The sequence below is a fragment of the Saccopteryx bilineata genome, chromosome 2 (genome assembly GCF_036850765.1).
Source record: "Saccopteryx bilineata isolate mSacBil1 chromosome 2, mSacBil1_pri_phased_curated, whole genome shotgun sequence".
Taxonomy (NCBI): domain Eukaryota; kingdom Metazoa; phylum Chordata; class Mammalia; order Chiroptera; family Emballonuridae; genus Saccopteryx; species Saccopteryx bilineata.
Window position 1 is genome coordinate 361849829 of NC_089491.1, and position 15829 is coordinate 361865657.

Genomic DNA, 15829 nt, shown 5'->3' on the forward strand with positions numbered 1-15829 from the left:
TACCTGGCACACAGCAGGTGCTCAATGTGGCCGGAACATGGACTTTTTTACCTTCTTTCCCATTATAGGCAAAATGTGAGAGGAGAGATCCGAACCAAGGTACTGGGCTGCTTGGCCCAGCAGTATGTTATCTTTAGCAAGATGATGAGCTCTGTCAGGTGGTTTAGGAATAAATTCATGACTCAGCCTGGGCAAGTGTTGTGAGCTGGGCTTCAGAATGGCCCTCTGTTCAGGGTTCCCTACTGGATGCATCATGAACTTCTCCTTTCCTCAAAATTTGGTTTACTTGCTCAAATCACTCACTGCCCCCCTCCCCAGCACTGGGCAGAAGGGCCAAGGGAGCCATTTGTGTTCTCTGCTCACACATGCCCAATCTGCTCAATGCCCACATGTTTTTTGGTGCAGCTGCCCCATCATGTCCACCTAAGCAGATGACACATCTTCCTACGGAGGGGCTGGGAATACAGGCTCACAGACTCATGTGCCTATCACATGACAGCATCCCTAGGCAGGAAAACTACACCCTGTGACTAACTCATCCTTCTCACTGGTTTGAGGCCTCCTGGTCACCATAGCAACAGGCCCCAGCTCCAGCCTGCCAGGCGGGGCTGATGCAATTCTCAGGCAGTGAGCAACTCCAGCTCAGCTCAAACCTGTGAGCTCTGTTCCCACTCAGGGGCAGGCAAGTGGGGAGAACAAGTGATGAGGAAGGAGACGGGCACATACCTACAGAAATCTCCGCTCTGCCCCCAGCTCTGCTCTGAGGGCTGGATCCAAGGAATGTGGGCCCTGAAGGGAGCAACGGAGTCCCCTCCTATGTCCCTAACAGCCATGGTGTCGCTGCAGTGGCTGCCACTTCTGGAAGATTTATCTCGAACACCTTAGGCTAATCTGGAGAAGCGGGAGACAGTACCTGGCCCTCTCTACTAGCACACGGCCCCTTCGCCACCTTCTGAGCCAGCCCCCCACCCACTGAGCACCCCTGATTTCCTCAACCTACAGGAAGTCCAGCTCTGCACCCTGCAACAGGTGCAGCTTCACTATCCTCTGCTCAGGTGTGTCTCGCTGTAGTTGCCTTAAAGCTCCCATAAATCTGAACTCCTTTGCAAGCTAAAATACCCCCAGGCTAAACTAACACCATGCCCCACCCTCCCAGCTCTCTATCCCACTCTGCAAGGGTCTGGCTGCCCTGGGGAGTCTTATCCACTGGCTGGAGTCAATGTGAGACAACAGTTCCACACCGAGGACGTACTGAGCAAGAGCCACCCAACCTCTTAATGCAACTAAGTCCCACAACCTCATGGAACAAGCACTCAGAGAGAAGGGAGGTCAAATCATCTAATCTCATCCACCCACTCATCACACAAACACACTAAGGAAACAGGAAAGGAAGCTATGTCGGGAAGAGAGCCTGGCAACGCTAGAGGCCCTCTCTACTCTCTAGCCTTCCCGCACCTACCCATGGATGCAGAGCTCTCCCTCCCAAGGCCACTGTCCTGGAGAAGATGCCTGTAGTGTGAGAAATGCTTCCCTCCTGCAGGCCCCTGTCCTTCTCCATCCCCAAAGCCACCTCCTGCCTATGCTCCCTCCTACCTGGCCTACATCAAAGGCATCCATCCAATCAGGAGCTGGGCATCAGCATAAACAGGCCCTGCTCTGGGACCTTGCCAGCTATGCTGGGAGATGTGTAGGCTTGCCTGGTGGAGGGAGGGAAAGTATGCCTCAGGGGCACCCTCGCCTGTGCGCCCGCCCGGCTGACCGCCTGTGCGCCCGCCCGGCTGACCGCCCGCGGGGGCAGTCACACTGGGCCCTCCCAGTGGTCACCCTGACAGATGCGCAAAGTGATCATCTCCAGGGGCCGCTGGGGAGATGGCATTCAGCTGTGTGATGTCCTGGTCACGAGCATCCTGCGGGAGCCTCCGGGGCTGCCCAGAGTAGGCGGGCAGAGAGGGTAACCTGTTAGGGCTGGAGGTGGCTTTCTAGATCTATATGTTAATCGAGTAGATTTGAGAAACCAGAAATAAACACATCTATGAATGGTCAACTGGATTTCAACCAGAGTGCCAAGATCATGCAATAGCTTTTTCAACAAATGGTGCTAGGAAAACTGGATATCTACTTTAAAAAAAAAAAATGAGGCTGGATCCTTACTTCACACAATACACAAAAATTAACTCAACATGGGTTGAAGACCTAAATGGAAGAGCTAAACAGAAAACTCTTAGAAGAAAACACAGAGGTAGAGCTCCTGGTGTTGGATTTGGCTAAGGATTCTTAGCTATGACACCAAAAGCACACACAACAGAAGAAAATACAGATTAATTGGACATCATCAAAATTAAAAACTTTTGGCTTCAAAGTGAAAAGACAACCCACAAAATAGGAGAAAGTATTTGCAAATCATATGATCTGATCAAGGACTTGTAGCTAGACTACATAGAGAAACATTACAACCCAACAATACCCAACTAAAAATAAGCAAAGGATCTGAACAGACATGTCTTCAAGGAAGGGGAAGGTGGCTTCCCTTCATTTACTTGACAGATAACTCTGTGTACCTACTCTGTGCCAGGCAATAGGGACACAACTGGGAAGCAAAGCAGACTCAGCCTGTGCCCTTATAAGGCTAAAACCTGGTGGACAGATAGCACACATTTACTATGTGACTGGTCCATGTAGTAACTCAGTCATCACAATGAGGTAGGAAACTGAGGCACAGAGTCACCTGTCTTCCCCGAGGTCACACAGCTATGAGTGGCCACGTTTGGAACCCGAGCAGTCTGGTCCCAAACACTACTTTCTCTCCTGCTATCTGATTATACCAGTAATATTACAGTCTACTTCTAAGATACCCAGGGGTCTGGTCTCTCCGGCCATAGTCCATGAGAGGCAACAACTACAAGGGCAAGGCCACAGCTATAACATGCCCAGCAGGAGCAGGGTGAGACTAACACTTGCAACAGACGGAAGGATGAGAACCAGAAGGCACAGAGGTCTCATGCCAAAGAGTATGTGGGCAGACAGCCCTGGTGAGAGCAGCAGGGACACGCCCTGTGCCTGCCTGCTGGGCACAGAACCCCAGGGCCACTGAGCCAGACACATAACAGGGTGCATGCAGTCACTGCAGGTCAAGCTGTCAGTCCTCGTGTAGCCAGTTTGGCAGATCACCATTTGGAATGAATTAAAAAGGAGCATCTCACCTACTAAGGTAGGTATTGTTTTATGAAGCTTGTCTCAGATATATACGGCATGTATATTGTGTTGTACTGTAAAATTATTTTCCTACTGTGAAGTTTGTCCAGAAATGTAGGAGTAGCATTATTTCTACTAAATAAGCTGTAGCTTTTTCTTATAAGGAAAGTCTATGCCACTTTGACAATGAATAATCTAGAGCTACCGGCAAAAACAACTATAAGTCACAAAAAAATACTTACACTATGATTCTGTTTATATAAATCATGGGCAAAACTACACACTTATCTTATTTAGGAGTACATACCCATGTGGGAAGGCTCTAAAGAAAAGAAAAGACTGCCTGACCTGTGGTGGTGCAGTGGATAAAGCGTCGACCTGGAAATGCTGAGGTCGCCGGTTCGAAACCCTGGGCTTGCCTGGTCAAGGCACATATGGGAGTTGATGCTTCCAGCTCCTCCCCCCCCCCCTTCTCTCTCTCTGTCTCTCCTCTCTCTCCCTCTCCTCTCTAAAAAAAAAAAAAAAAGAAAAAAAGACTAATCAACACAAACTCTAGATATGATTATCTCTGTCTGTAATAGGGGGGCAGTGAGGATGAGTGTGATGGGCTGACTTGTGTCCCCCTCAAAATAAGATGTGCTGGAGTCTTAACTCCCAGTGCGTCAGAACGTGACTTATTTGGAAATACGGTCTTAAAAATAAGGTCATTGGAGTGAGCCCTAATCCAATGTGACTGATTTCTTTATACAAAGGGGACATTTGGACACAGAGACACAGGGAGAGAATGCCACACACAGATGAAGGCAGAGACTGAGGTGATGTTCTTATAAGCCAAGGAACGCTGAGGACTGCCGGCAACCCACCGGCAGCCAGGAGAGCAGCCGGGTCAGGTTCTCCCTCAAGGCCGCAGGAGGAGCGGGGGTGGGGGGGGGTGGGGGGGCAGGGGGGGCGGCTGACACCTTGATCTCAGACTGGTCTGCAGAACTGTGAGACAGCACATCCTGCCGTCAGGCCCCAAGCCTGCGGGGCTCTGCGTTAGCAAACTAATCCAGTGAGGCACCGGTAGCTTCTCAGGACTGGCAGTGGTCTCTTCAAGCTTAACAGAGGGCAAATGGATGCCTGTCTCCTAAAGTCTTGATTACTCCTTTGTATATATGATTTATTTCATATATAAAATTGAAATAAAAACCATGCAGAGGTAGTCCAACCATTACATTTCACAGTTGAGGTCACTGAGGACTCACGCAAGGACATGCACCAGGAAGTAGCTGGGCTATAGAACGAGAGCCCAGGTCTCCTGCCTCCCGGTTCAGTGAAGGCCACTGTCGCAGCCATGGCCCAGAAAAGAGAAATTTCAAGACAGGGAACCTGGAACTGGCAGTCTTCTGGGAACCAGAGGGAACCATCACTCTTTTGTGCCTCTGGTGAGCCCAGGAGAAATAACTGACCAGAGCCTGTACTCAGCAAGCAGTCAATAAAAGTCAGCAATGGATATTATCGTTACTGTTAGGAGTTATTTCCTTTTCCTTGGGCCTGGGCCCGTGGAGCTGGGGGGAGCCGGGGAGCCATGCCTCAGAGCTGGAAACCACTGCAGGGCCTGGATTCAGCTGAGGGATGCAGGGTGCTGCCCCAAACTGCAGGGACATGAGTTGAGGTAGCCACCAGGGAAGGGGGTGCTCTCCAGAGAGAATAGGTCCCCCAGGACTGAGAGGAGAGGGTCCCACAGCAGGCCTTGCCTGGAGACAGGGAGGGAGGGCCCACAGGAAAGCACAAACAAGGCCAGGAACAGAGCCCTGGGGGCCTATGTCCACAGAGTCTCTAGTCCGCGTATTGCTGAAGGGCAGAAAGTAACACTTAATAGCTGCCTTTATGGACCCCGCACTCTCCACACATTATATAACTGGGTTTGTTCAAATGTCAGCTTTGCAACTGCTTGATAGGTATAAATGGTATTTTGAATTTACAGATGAGTAAACCAAGGCTCCAAGATGTAACAACCTCAGAGAATCAATATTTACATCCAGGTCTCTCTAAGGAGAACCTTTAACGCAGACTAACAGTCACTCACTCATTCATTCATTCATTCATTCATTCAACAAATATTCAGTTATACGGAAATCTCCCAAGGTGGGACATTTATTCAGTAGAGACACTGTCGCTTGATCAAGCTGTTGTTCTTTACCCTTTGGGACTCCAGGGAATGCTCCTGACAAGTGCCTTGGCAAGAGAAGGGGGCAGGTGGCATCCAGACCCACTCACTGACTTCTAGAGGACCACGCAGACCCCACAGCTCAGACACACCATCCCTTCTGGGATTTTTAGAAAGCCACACTTACCTAGAAGTCAAGTCTACAACAGTGAGATCAATGACAGCATCCATTCCCCTCTGAACCCCAAATCAGCCCAGTGAGCGCATCTCCACTGCCGAGAGGCTCACTGAGTGATTCACCCAGTACCACACAAATATTAAGCCGGGACTCTGGGAATGAAATCCAGGCTTTTGCAATTTCTTTCCCTTTGTCCACATATCCTTTGGAGATTAGAGGCTTCTCAGCAGAAATGAGAATGTGTAAGCCTCATTCTGTGGAAGGTACCCAGTGAGGGTTTACCGATGATAACAATTATCCCTTACTCTGGTATAAAACAGTATGATGAGCATGCATTGCCACTATTTATCACATTAGCTGATTTTTACAATGACCTGAGGACACATATCGGGCAGGTATTCATAACCCTCATTTTGTTAATGGGGAAAGAGTCCGTGAGAATGATTTTATCTGGACACAGGCTGGTTTCTTGGAATGTGCCCCTCCAGGTCCATTCTCCCCACTCCTCCACCTTGCTTTCTGCTGCAGCAGAGATCAGAGGAAGGGAGGGTGTGAGGCTGGGGTATTTTCCCCCCATCTCCTCCTTGTGGGCCACCCAACCTGCGTGCTTCCATGAAGGTTGCAGCTCCTGCCAAGAAGCCTCTCACGTGGCCTCTGTGTCTCCAGGCGTGGGAACCCGAGCCGCGCACCCTGACCACACTTTGGTTCTAGTCCCCTTCTCAGTTCTCCCCAAACTCCACAGCCTGCGTGTGACACGTTTCCTGCTACATCCTGGTGGATGCAGCAGAAAGTAACCAGGTTAGGGACTCTGGTCTTCTGATGGATGAACCAGGCCTCTGTGAGCCTGCCAACAAGCACTTACTGAGCAGTCCCTTGGGGATTTGTGAGGAGAGGACATGGAGAAAAGGAAGATGCAGAAAACTGGAATGAGAAACAGCAGGCAGAGCTCTTGGTCTCAGGTTTCCTTTTGAATTAACTGGAGTTAATCTCTGGAACACGGGGAGAGGCCACAACACTGAGAAGTGGGCCTGGGGGAGATCTGTGATGGGAGAAGACTTCCAGGTGGGCTTCAGGCCAAGCAGACTGCTGCCTTACGTGCGCATTCTGGAAACTGATCTCTGGTCACACGGTGGGACAGGTCCGGGCAGCCCCCTTGTAACAATGGGCACTTTCAGACTGTGCTCCTGGGATAGTCTGTGGATGGGGGCCATGTGATGGCCTTGAGAGAGGAGAGCTGCGGGCATCTGATCCTCCCCTTGTCTGAAAGAGCCAGCTGAGGAAGATGCCACTTGCTGGTTTCCAGACCTTCTTTCCCATCCATCCCCCTTGGCACAGGCCCCCAGGGTGGGTGCTAGGACACGGGGCTATTCCAGGTCATGCTCTGGCCTCCAGCTTCACCTCTGCCAGGAGCACACAGTTGGGCCACATGGCCAGATCGTGGGCAGCCAAGAAGAGCAAAGGAGAAGCCTCTTCTCAGAGGGTGGGACAATGGCACATGGGTTTTCTTCCATTTACTTTTAGGTATTTTTCTAGTCTTTAATAACTATACGGTTTTGTTTCATAAAGGAAAAATTCCATCCTGGAGGATCATGAAGATTCTCAAGGAGAAGGAAGACATCACATCATGGCACAATTAGATGTGAATCAGTATACAGGATTTGAAGGGGACCCAGAATGGGATTTGCAGGCATGAACCTCAGATAAACCTGGAGCCCGGGCCTATGACCGGCACTCACTTTATATAGTTTCTGAACAAATACTCAGGGATGTCTCAGGCCTCTTGTACCTGGTGATAGGCTAGCACATGACCAGTGGTAGGCAGAAAGATATAAACCCCTGGTGTGAGCTCCTCATGCCTGGCTGAACCCTCTCCCCATTCAAGGCTCTCAGGAGTAGATGAGTCCGGAAGTCACACCTTCCTCTCAGAGAACGCTGAGTTAATACCTACTTTGTGAAACCATCCTTGTAGGTTTCCATGTCCTCCCTCAACTTTAAAGAAACTTTACACTTCTAACGTGGCAGTTGGTAGGCAGGATGCAGCAGCACAGTGTCCTACTTAAAAGCAAGAACACGGGGGCCAAATTGCTTGGGTTCACACACCAGCTCGTCACGTCCTAGCGATGTGTCCTTGAGCAAGTTCCTTACCTAATTTGTGTCTCTGTGTTCTCATCTGGAAAGTGGAGGGAAGTGGCAGCTTCATGGGGCTGAATATACAGCAAGTGCTTAGAAAAATGTAGGACACACAGCAAGTGCTAGGTGAGTGATAGCTACAATTACTGGCACTTTTCAATGAATCATGTCATCATTTTTTGTGTGTGTCATCTGTCTAAAAACAACTCAATATTTCTGTGACAACTCCACAAAACTTCTCATCAGCTTGGCCTCTAGGGGTCAGGGATAGCAAGGAGAGGCAACGAACAACGGAATTCTACACAGATAGGCCCCTTGCTGTGTTACATACATACCATTTAATTGGGTGATAGAGACATCAGATAAAATAAAAGACATCCAGTAAAATTTGAACTTCAGATAAGTAACAAATAAGTATTGGTTATCTAAATTTCAAATTTAACCAGGCACTATATATATAATATATATATATATTATACACATAAATATATATTCCCCCCACCCTTATTTTCCAAGTAAGAAGAGGAAAGATAAAGAGACAGACTCCTGCATGTGCCCCGACCAGGATCCATGAGTGACTAGGATTCACAGCTGCTGTTGTGGCTGCAGATGCTCTGCTGATGCTCGGCTGCTGATGCTTGATGCAGGCAACTAACTACATTTAGCGCCTGAGGCAATGAGCTCAGCATTCAGTGCCTGGGGCAATGCTCTGGAACCAATCAGTAGAGTCATGGCTGTGGGGGGGGGGGGGGTGTGGGGAAAGTGGGGCATGGAAAAGCAGAGGGTCGCTTCTCCTGTGTGCCCTGACCTGACCAGGAATTGAACCTGGGACATCCACACACTGGGATGACACTCTACCACTGAGCCAACCAGTCAGGGCTAAGCATCCTATATTTTTATTGGCTAAAACGTTTGGCAACTCTATGGCTAGGTTTGGTAAGGTTGTTTCATAGGTGGGGAAGATAAAGCTCAAAGAGGCCAAGTATTATATATATCTTGCCTGGGGAACTGTCCCAGCAAATCTTCAAGGCTATGCCCCCTGTTCCCTCAAGCTGCACCCTTCCCCTCAGAAGAGGGCACAGGCTGAGAGCTGGAGAAACCGAGCGCTCAATCACCTGCCTGCGGCTGGAGCGTGCTCCTCAGCCCCTGAACGGGAGCCTGCATGCAGGAAGGGAGATTTTTTCACCAGCTCCCTGAACCAGTACACCAGGGAGCCTTCCTGCAGGAGAGGAAGGGCAGGCAGCCAGGAAATAGAACTTCCCGTGAGGGCTGCAGTCAGCCAGGGTGGCACCTACCACCCTTCCAGGAGCTACTTCTGCCCAGCACCGGAATCCGGAGGCAAAAAGGCACAGGAGAAAGCTCAGGAAGTGGCAAAAAAAACCTCTCTGGACTCCCTGAATATATCTACAGCCAAGAGAATAAACTTTATTTTTTTATTTTATTTTATTTTTTATTTTTTGGTATTTTTTTCTGAAGCTGGAAACGGGGAGAGACAGTCAGACAGACTCCTGCATGCGCCCAACTGGGATCCACCCGGCACGCCCACCAGGGGCGAGGCTCTGCCCACCAGGGGGCGATGCTCTGCCCCTCCGGGGGGTCACTCTGCCACGACCAGAGCCACTCTAGCGCCTGGGGCAAAGGCCAAGGAGCCATCCCTAGCGCCCGGGCCATCTTTGCTCCAATGGAGCCTTGGCTGCGGGAGGGGAAGAGAGAGACAGAGAGGAAGGAGGGGGGTGGTAGAGAAGCAGATTGGCGCTTCTCCTATGTGCCCTAGCCGGGAATCGAACCCGGGTCCCCCACACACCAGGCCGACGCTTTACCGCTGAGCCAACTGGCCAGGGCCGAGAATAAACTTTAAACTAAAAGCAACTCTAAGAGTACTGATGGGGGGATGGCGGTTGGGGAGGGAGCTGGACTCTCAGAATCCAGGGCGTGACCCCTGGCAGCGGCACCCCCCCCCAACAAGGCCACCTCTCCAGAGCTCAAGCAGATGGCCTCGGGCCTCCCCCAGCTCCACAGAGCCAGCCGCACACACTTTCCCTCAAATGGGCCCCCACCTCTGCTCTCCTGGACTCCAAGGGGGAGTTTCACTTCAGTCATTCTCAGCTCTATTTTTACTCAAAGGTGGCAAGAAACAGCAAATGTTCAAAGCAGGACAATTCTGTCACCCGATTCCATGCTCTGTAAGGCAAGGAACCACGGCTGATTTTTGCTGGGAGCAGGGGCAGGGAAGGGTTCCAGAAGCCTCTTGAGTGCTTCACTATAGGACAAGGACACAGGGTCCAGAGCCCACAGCCCACTCCCCAGTCTGTGACTTCTCAAGGAGGTGACACTCAGCCTAATCTTCACCTAACAAAGAAAGCCCAAAGGGTGTTCCTCCAGGCCAAGGAACACCATGGGCAGAAAGCACCAACTACATTATGATGGGCCGGGCGTGTCTGGGGAGCGGAGAAGAATTCAGTATGGCTGGAGGATCAGGAGAACCAGGAAGTGGGACTGGAGATGGGTTGGAACCAGTGTCTGAAAGGTTCCCATGCTACATCAAGGAGTTTAGATTTCATCCTATAGAAGGAAGGAAGTAGGAAGGTGTTAGACCAATGAGCAGCTGAATCAGATCCTCCAGGAGGGATTGGAGGCGTCCAGTTCCTTCCTACCCAGTCGGGGCATCACTCAAGGACTTGTCAGAAATGCTACACCCGAGGCCCTGCCTCAGATCTGCTGGACCAGACTCTGCATTTTTACAAGATGCTCTGGTCTAGGGGAGGCCTTGAATTATGGCTGGGGCAGAGAGCAGGTCCCTGGTTTGATCTCCCTAACGTCCTTTCCTGATTTCCTTTCCATCCTACTCGTGCCCAGCTCACCTTCTCCTCGCATCCTCCCTGCCTGCCCTTCTCAGGTGGCCCTTGTGCTAGAACAGCGGGCCTCAGACCCGCAGAACTTTCCTTTGTTACACCCCTCAACCAATCACAAAGCATTGCCAAGCTCCCACACGCTCAGCGCGCAGCTGTGTGTGTGGGAAAGGGAGTAGAATGCGTGGTTAAGAGTCAGTTCCTGAATGGGACTGGGCACACAGAGGAGCTCTTCAAACATGCAGATACCTGGGCCCCACCCCAGGTCCTCACTCAGAAGGCCCTGGCGTGGGCACCTCTGGTGAAGAGCACAGGCTGGGCACCCACACAGAGCTGGGTTTAGAACCCAGCTGGGCCTTTCACAGGTTGTGTGACTTAGAAGGCTATGTAACCACTCTAGAATCCTTTTTTAAAAATTTTCTCATCCAGAAAACTGGATAAAAAGAGTTGGGACCTCCCTGAGAGGTTGAAGATTAAATGGGACATTGTTTGTAAAGTGCTTAAGGACAAGGTCTGGCACTCTATAAATGGCAGCCTTTGTTGTTCTTCATGCCTCTAAGTAGTTTAGAGTTTGGCAGAGAAGAAATGACAACAGACACAAAAGACTATATTGAGGTAGCTTGACCAGGCAGTGTCACAGTGGATAGAGTGTTGGACTGGGATACAGAGGACCCAGGCTCGAAACCCTGAGGTTGCCGGCTTGAGCATGGGGTCGCTGGCTTGAGCCTGGGATCACAGACATGACCCCATGGTCGCTGGCTTGAACAAGGGCTCACTCGCTCTGCTGTAGCCCCCTCCACCACCGGTCAAGGCACATATGAGAAAGCAATCAATGAACAATGAAGGTGCCGCAATGAAGAATTGATGCTTCTCATCTCTCTCCCTTTCTGTCTGTCTGTCCCTATCTGTCCCTCTCTCTGTCTCTCTCTCTGTCTCTGTTACAAAAAATAAATAAATAAGACTATACTGTATTGAGGTAAACATTACCAAACAATAGATAAGAAAATATTCAAAGATGTGGCCCAGAATAAGCAGGGTTCTGAGTCGGGGATCGCACTGAGGTAGTATAATCAGGCAGGGGGGGGGCTTCCTCAGGGGGTAGCTGAGTCAAGGCTTAAAGCTGGGTGGAGGCTCACCAGAGTGCAGAGATTGGCTGTGGGATAGTGAGGGGCCTCAATGACCTGAGGAGGGGAGTATAACTGGAGGGAAGCATGCTAAGAAGCTGGGAAATCGAAATGGATAGTTTAAGGGGGACCCCTTAGCATGGGAAATCTGAAAAAGCAGTTTGGATTGAATATGGTGGGAAAGAAAATGCCCACTGGAGGTTTCTGGACAGTGGAGGGGTGAATGGAAATGGGTATAGTATAGCCCAGTGGTAGTCAACCTGGCCCTACCGCCCACTAGTGGGCGTTCCAGCTTTCATGGTGGGCAGTAGCGGAGCAACCAAAGTATAAATAAAAAGATAGATTTAACTATAATAAGTTGTTTTATAAAGATTTATTCTGCCAAACTTAGCGAAAATCTGACACAAAGTACTTGGTAAGTAATTATTATTATATGCTTTAACTTGCCATAACTCTGCTTTATAAATTTTAGAAAATAAAGTTACTTCCCTACTTTATAAATCACCATTACTGTGGAACCGGTGAGTGGTTAGAAAATTTTACTACTAACAGAGATACAAAAGTGGGCAGTAAGTATAAAAAGGTTGACTACCCCTGGTCTAGCCTCAGCCAGCCAGAAAGGAGGTGATGTCTCAGGTCAGGGAGGGGGCTTGAGAATGCTCAGGTGTCACTGCAAGGGTCTGGCTGTGATGGCAGCTGACCAGCTACCACAGGGTCTCCAGGCCAAAAACAGCTCTTTTGACATCATATTTGTGCCCCATCCTTCCTTTCCAGGAAGCAGGAGACAGAACCGGCTCCTGATTTGGGTCTCTTAAAGGTTCTACGCTCAAAGATGACACAGTGCTCAATGATCCATGTAGGTGGGCACCATCCAGGCCCAAGGTGGGAACATTTATTTGGTCAGGAAACTGCCAAAACAACTTCCCACCTAAATCAAAGGAAAGTGGTATTTCTGCACAGCTGGGTGGCACACCAGCTGGTTTCTCATTAACCCTCTCAATGATGCACTGGAAAATTAACAACCAAAGCTTTCTGCTCCATTAACACTGAGGTTGGCCCTTCAGGCAGAAAGAGGGTGGGGAGGCCTTTGTCTAGAAAGACACTCAAAAAGGCCAGATGCCAGAGCTTCTTTCTGCACCTCAGGAACGGGGCGGGGGGGGGGGGGGAGCGGGGGACGGAGACCTGGTGTGTCCCCTGCATGGCAAGTGCCCCATATAGTGGAAGTCCCCAGCAGAAGCTGATCAAAATGGCTGCTCTCTCTTCTCATCCTTAAAATGAGGGTAACATCCTTTCACAGGTCTCCTGTGAGATTTAAATGAGATCATGAATGTGAGAACTAGTTTGGTACCCATTAGGTGTCTAATCAATTGCTTTATTATTTTTGTTTTCATTGGGAAATGGGCTTAGAAGAGAGATGTGTCATGGGTCATCTGCAGCCAGTCCTCTAGGATTGGGAATACTGGACCCCGGAGCCCTGCTACCTAAACGGTGGTCCCCAGACCACCAGCAGCAGCACTGGCACCACCTGGGAGCTTGCTAGAATGCAGAACCTCAGGCCTCATCTCAGACCTACCGAATGAGAATCTGCATCTTAACAAGATCCACGGGCAATTCAAATGCACCACAGTGTTTGAGATGCTGCTCTGATATATTTGGTCCTGGAGAAAACCTTCCTCTTCCGTCCCCTCTCCCACCACAGGAAATATGGGACCCCAGACTCTGGGAAATAGGGATCCCGAAGCAGAAGAGCCCTGTGGTTAGCGTCTGCTAGTTGCCATGTTACATTAAAGCACAGTCAATCACATGTTGAGAAAATTATTTCCTTCTTGATTCCTTTCAATTTTTTTCTTTTATTGAAGAAGAAAGACTCTGTTTGGCACCCACGTCTTTAACATCCCTCTCTCCTCTATCTTCTGTTTACTTCCCTTTAAACAAAGATACAGGAGGCTCAGACCCAGATCCTTCCAATGGCAACAGTGTATAACTAGAATTAATAACATTGTTTAATTTTTACTGCAGTAATTTGTAAGGTAACTTTTGATTTATTGCAAGTGATACAGATTTTCCATTACTTTCCTTTTTTTCCTTTTTATTTTAAGTGAGAGCAGGGGAGATACAGAGACAGACTCTCACATGTGCCCCAACTGGGATCCACCTGGGAACCTCCATCTGGGGCTGATGCTCTGCCCATCTAGGGCCATGCTTGCAAGGAGCTAGTTTTAGCACCTGAGGCAGAGGCTCCAGAAAGCCATCCTCAGTGCCCGGGGCCAATGTGCTCAAATCAATCAAGCTATGGCTATGGGAGATGAAAAGAGAGAGAGAGAGAGAGAGAGAGAGAGAGAGGTAAAGAGAAGGGGAGGGAGGAGAATCAGAGGTCCCTTCTCCTGTGTATCCTAATCAGGAATCAAACCCAGGACTTCCAGATGTTGGGTCGATGCTCTACTGCTGATCCAGCCAGGGCTGGGTGGATCCCTGTCAGGGCACATGTGGGAGTCTGTCTTTCTATTTCCCCTCCTCTCACTTGGGGGGGGGGGGGAAGAATTTTTAAGAATGTTACATTGTCATCTGACCAGGTGGTAGTACAGCGGATAGAGCATCTGACAGGGACGCTATGCACTCGGGTTTGAAATCCCAAGGTCGCTGTCTTGAGTGCGAGCGCATTCGGCTTGACCATGGGCTCACCAGCTTGAGCATGGGGTCGCTGGCTTGAGCCCAAAGGTTACTGGCTTAAGCAAGGGGTCACCCAACTAAGATGCCACAACGAAGAACTGATACTTCTCATCTCTCTCCCTTCCTGTCTGTCTGTCCCTGTCTATCACCCCCCCCACCCCCCTGCCCCTGCTAAAAAATAAAAGTTAGTGATTTAGCCCGGTGCCTGGTCTAACGAGAGTTGAGAGCCAGGAAGGGGCATTGCTGCTGCTACCTTCAGGTCTGTGGCGCCCATGATGCCAAGGCCCCGGCGAGGGGTGAGGACGAGTTGGGGGCTGAGCCCCAGCTGAGCCGAGAGCTCATGCTCTGCGGATCTTCCGGGCCGCCCCATTTAAATAAATAAGTGGTGGATTGTCCTCAAGTAAAAGCACAGTGTATATGTATCTAACTTGCCCTTTTCCCTAATCAACAATGACTTATACCGGATATTTTCCAAGTATGGCAAAGTTGTAAAGTTTACTATAATGAAAGATAAAGATACCAGGAAGAGTAAAAGTGTTGCATTGATTTTATTTTTGGATAAAGACTCTGCACAAAACGGTACTAAGAGCAATAAACAACAAAGAGTTATTTGGTAACGTGATAAAAGCAAGCATTGCTAGTGACGAGGGAAGAGCAGCGGAGTTCATCCGAAGATGAAACCACTGTGATAAATCTCAGTGTGATGGATGTGGGGAAAGTGGACACTTAAGTTATGCCTATCCTAAAAATATGCTTGAAGAATGTTAACCTCCAGAGAAGAACAAGAAAAAAAAAAAGAAAATTCCTGAACCAAAAGAAGAAACTGAAGTAGAAGAAAGAGAAGCTTAGGTGGGAGATGCTGCTGTTGACAGCCCCAGTCAGCCCGCCGCCTCCCAGCAAGCCAACACTGCAGAGGGGAAAACACAGCGGAAACCCAGCTCAGGGGGCCCCTCAACTGGGATAAGTGAGACGCCCAAGGATAAAGAAAAGCACATGTTTCAGTGATGAAGAAAAACCTAGTGATCAAAATGATATTTACTAAGAAAATATCATTTAAAATTTTGTTTTAATCTTGAAGTACCTACTTCAGTGGGGACTAAAGATTACTTTTAGAATTTGAGCATAAGGATAATACCAAATAATTTTTTACTATAAAATAGTTTATATGATATTGAAAAGAAATTTTAAAGTACCATGTAAATACCAAGTAAAATATCTTGCCTTAGTGGGGTATCAAAAATAGAGACCTGGGCCCTGGCCGGTTGGCTCAGCGGTAGAGCGTCGGCCTAGCGTGCGGAGGACCCGGGTTCGATTCCCGGCCAGGGCACATAGGAGAAGCGTCCATTTGCTTCTCCACCCCTCCGCCGCGCTTTCCTCACTGTCTCTCTCTTCCCCTCCCGCAGCCAAGGCTCCATTGGAGCAAAGATGGCCCAGGCGCTGGGCATGGCTCTGTGGCCTCTGCCTCAGGCGCTAGAGTGGCTCTGGTCGCAATATGGCGACGCCCAGGATGGGCAGAGCATCGCCCCCTGGGGGGCAG

General features: G+C 49.5%; 1 protein-coding gene and 1 pseudogene across 2 annotated transcripts in view; one reads left to right on the plus strand and one right to left on the minus strand.

The window, feature by feature from the left end:
- ABR (ABR activator of RhoGEF and GTPase) overlaps nucleotides 1-15829 on the minus strand; it is a 198464-nt gene that overhangs the window by 121083 nt on the left and 61552 nt on the right. The window lies entirely within an intron of this gene.
- Nucleotides 1833-15141, plus strand: LOC136324850 (zinc finger CCHC-type and RNA-binding motif-containing protein 1 pseudogene; annotated as a pseudogene).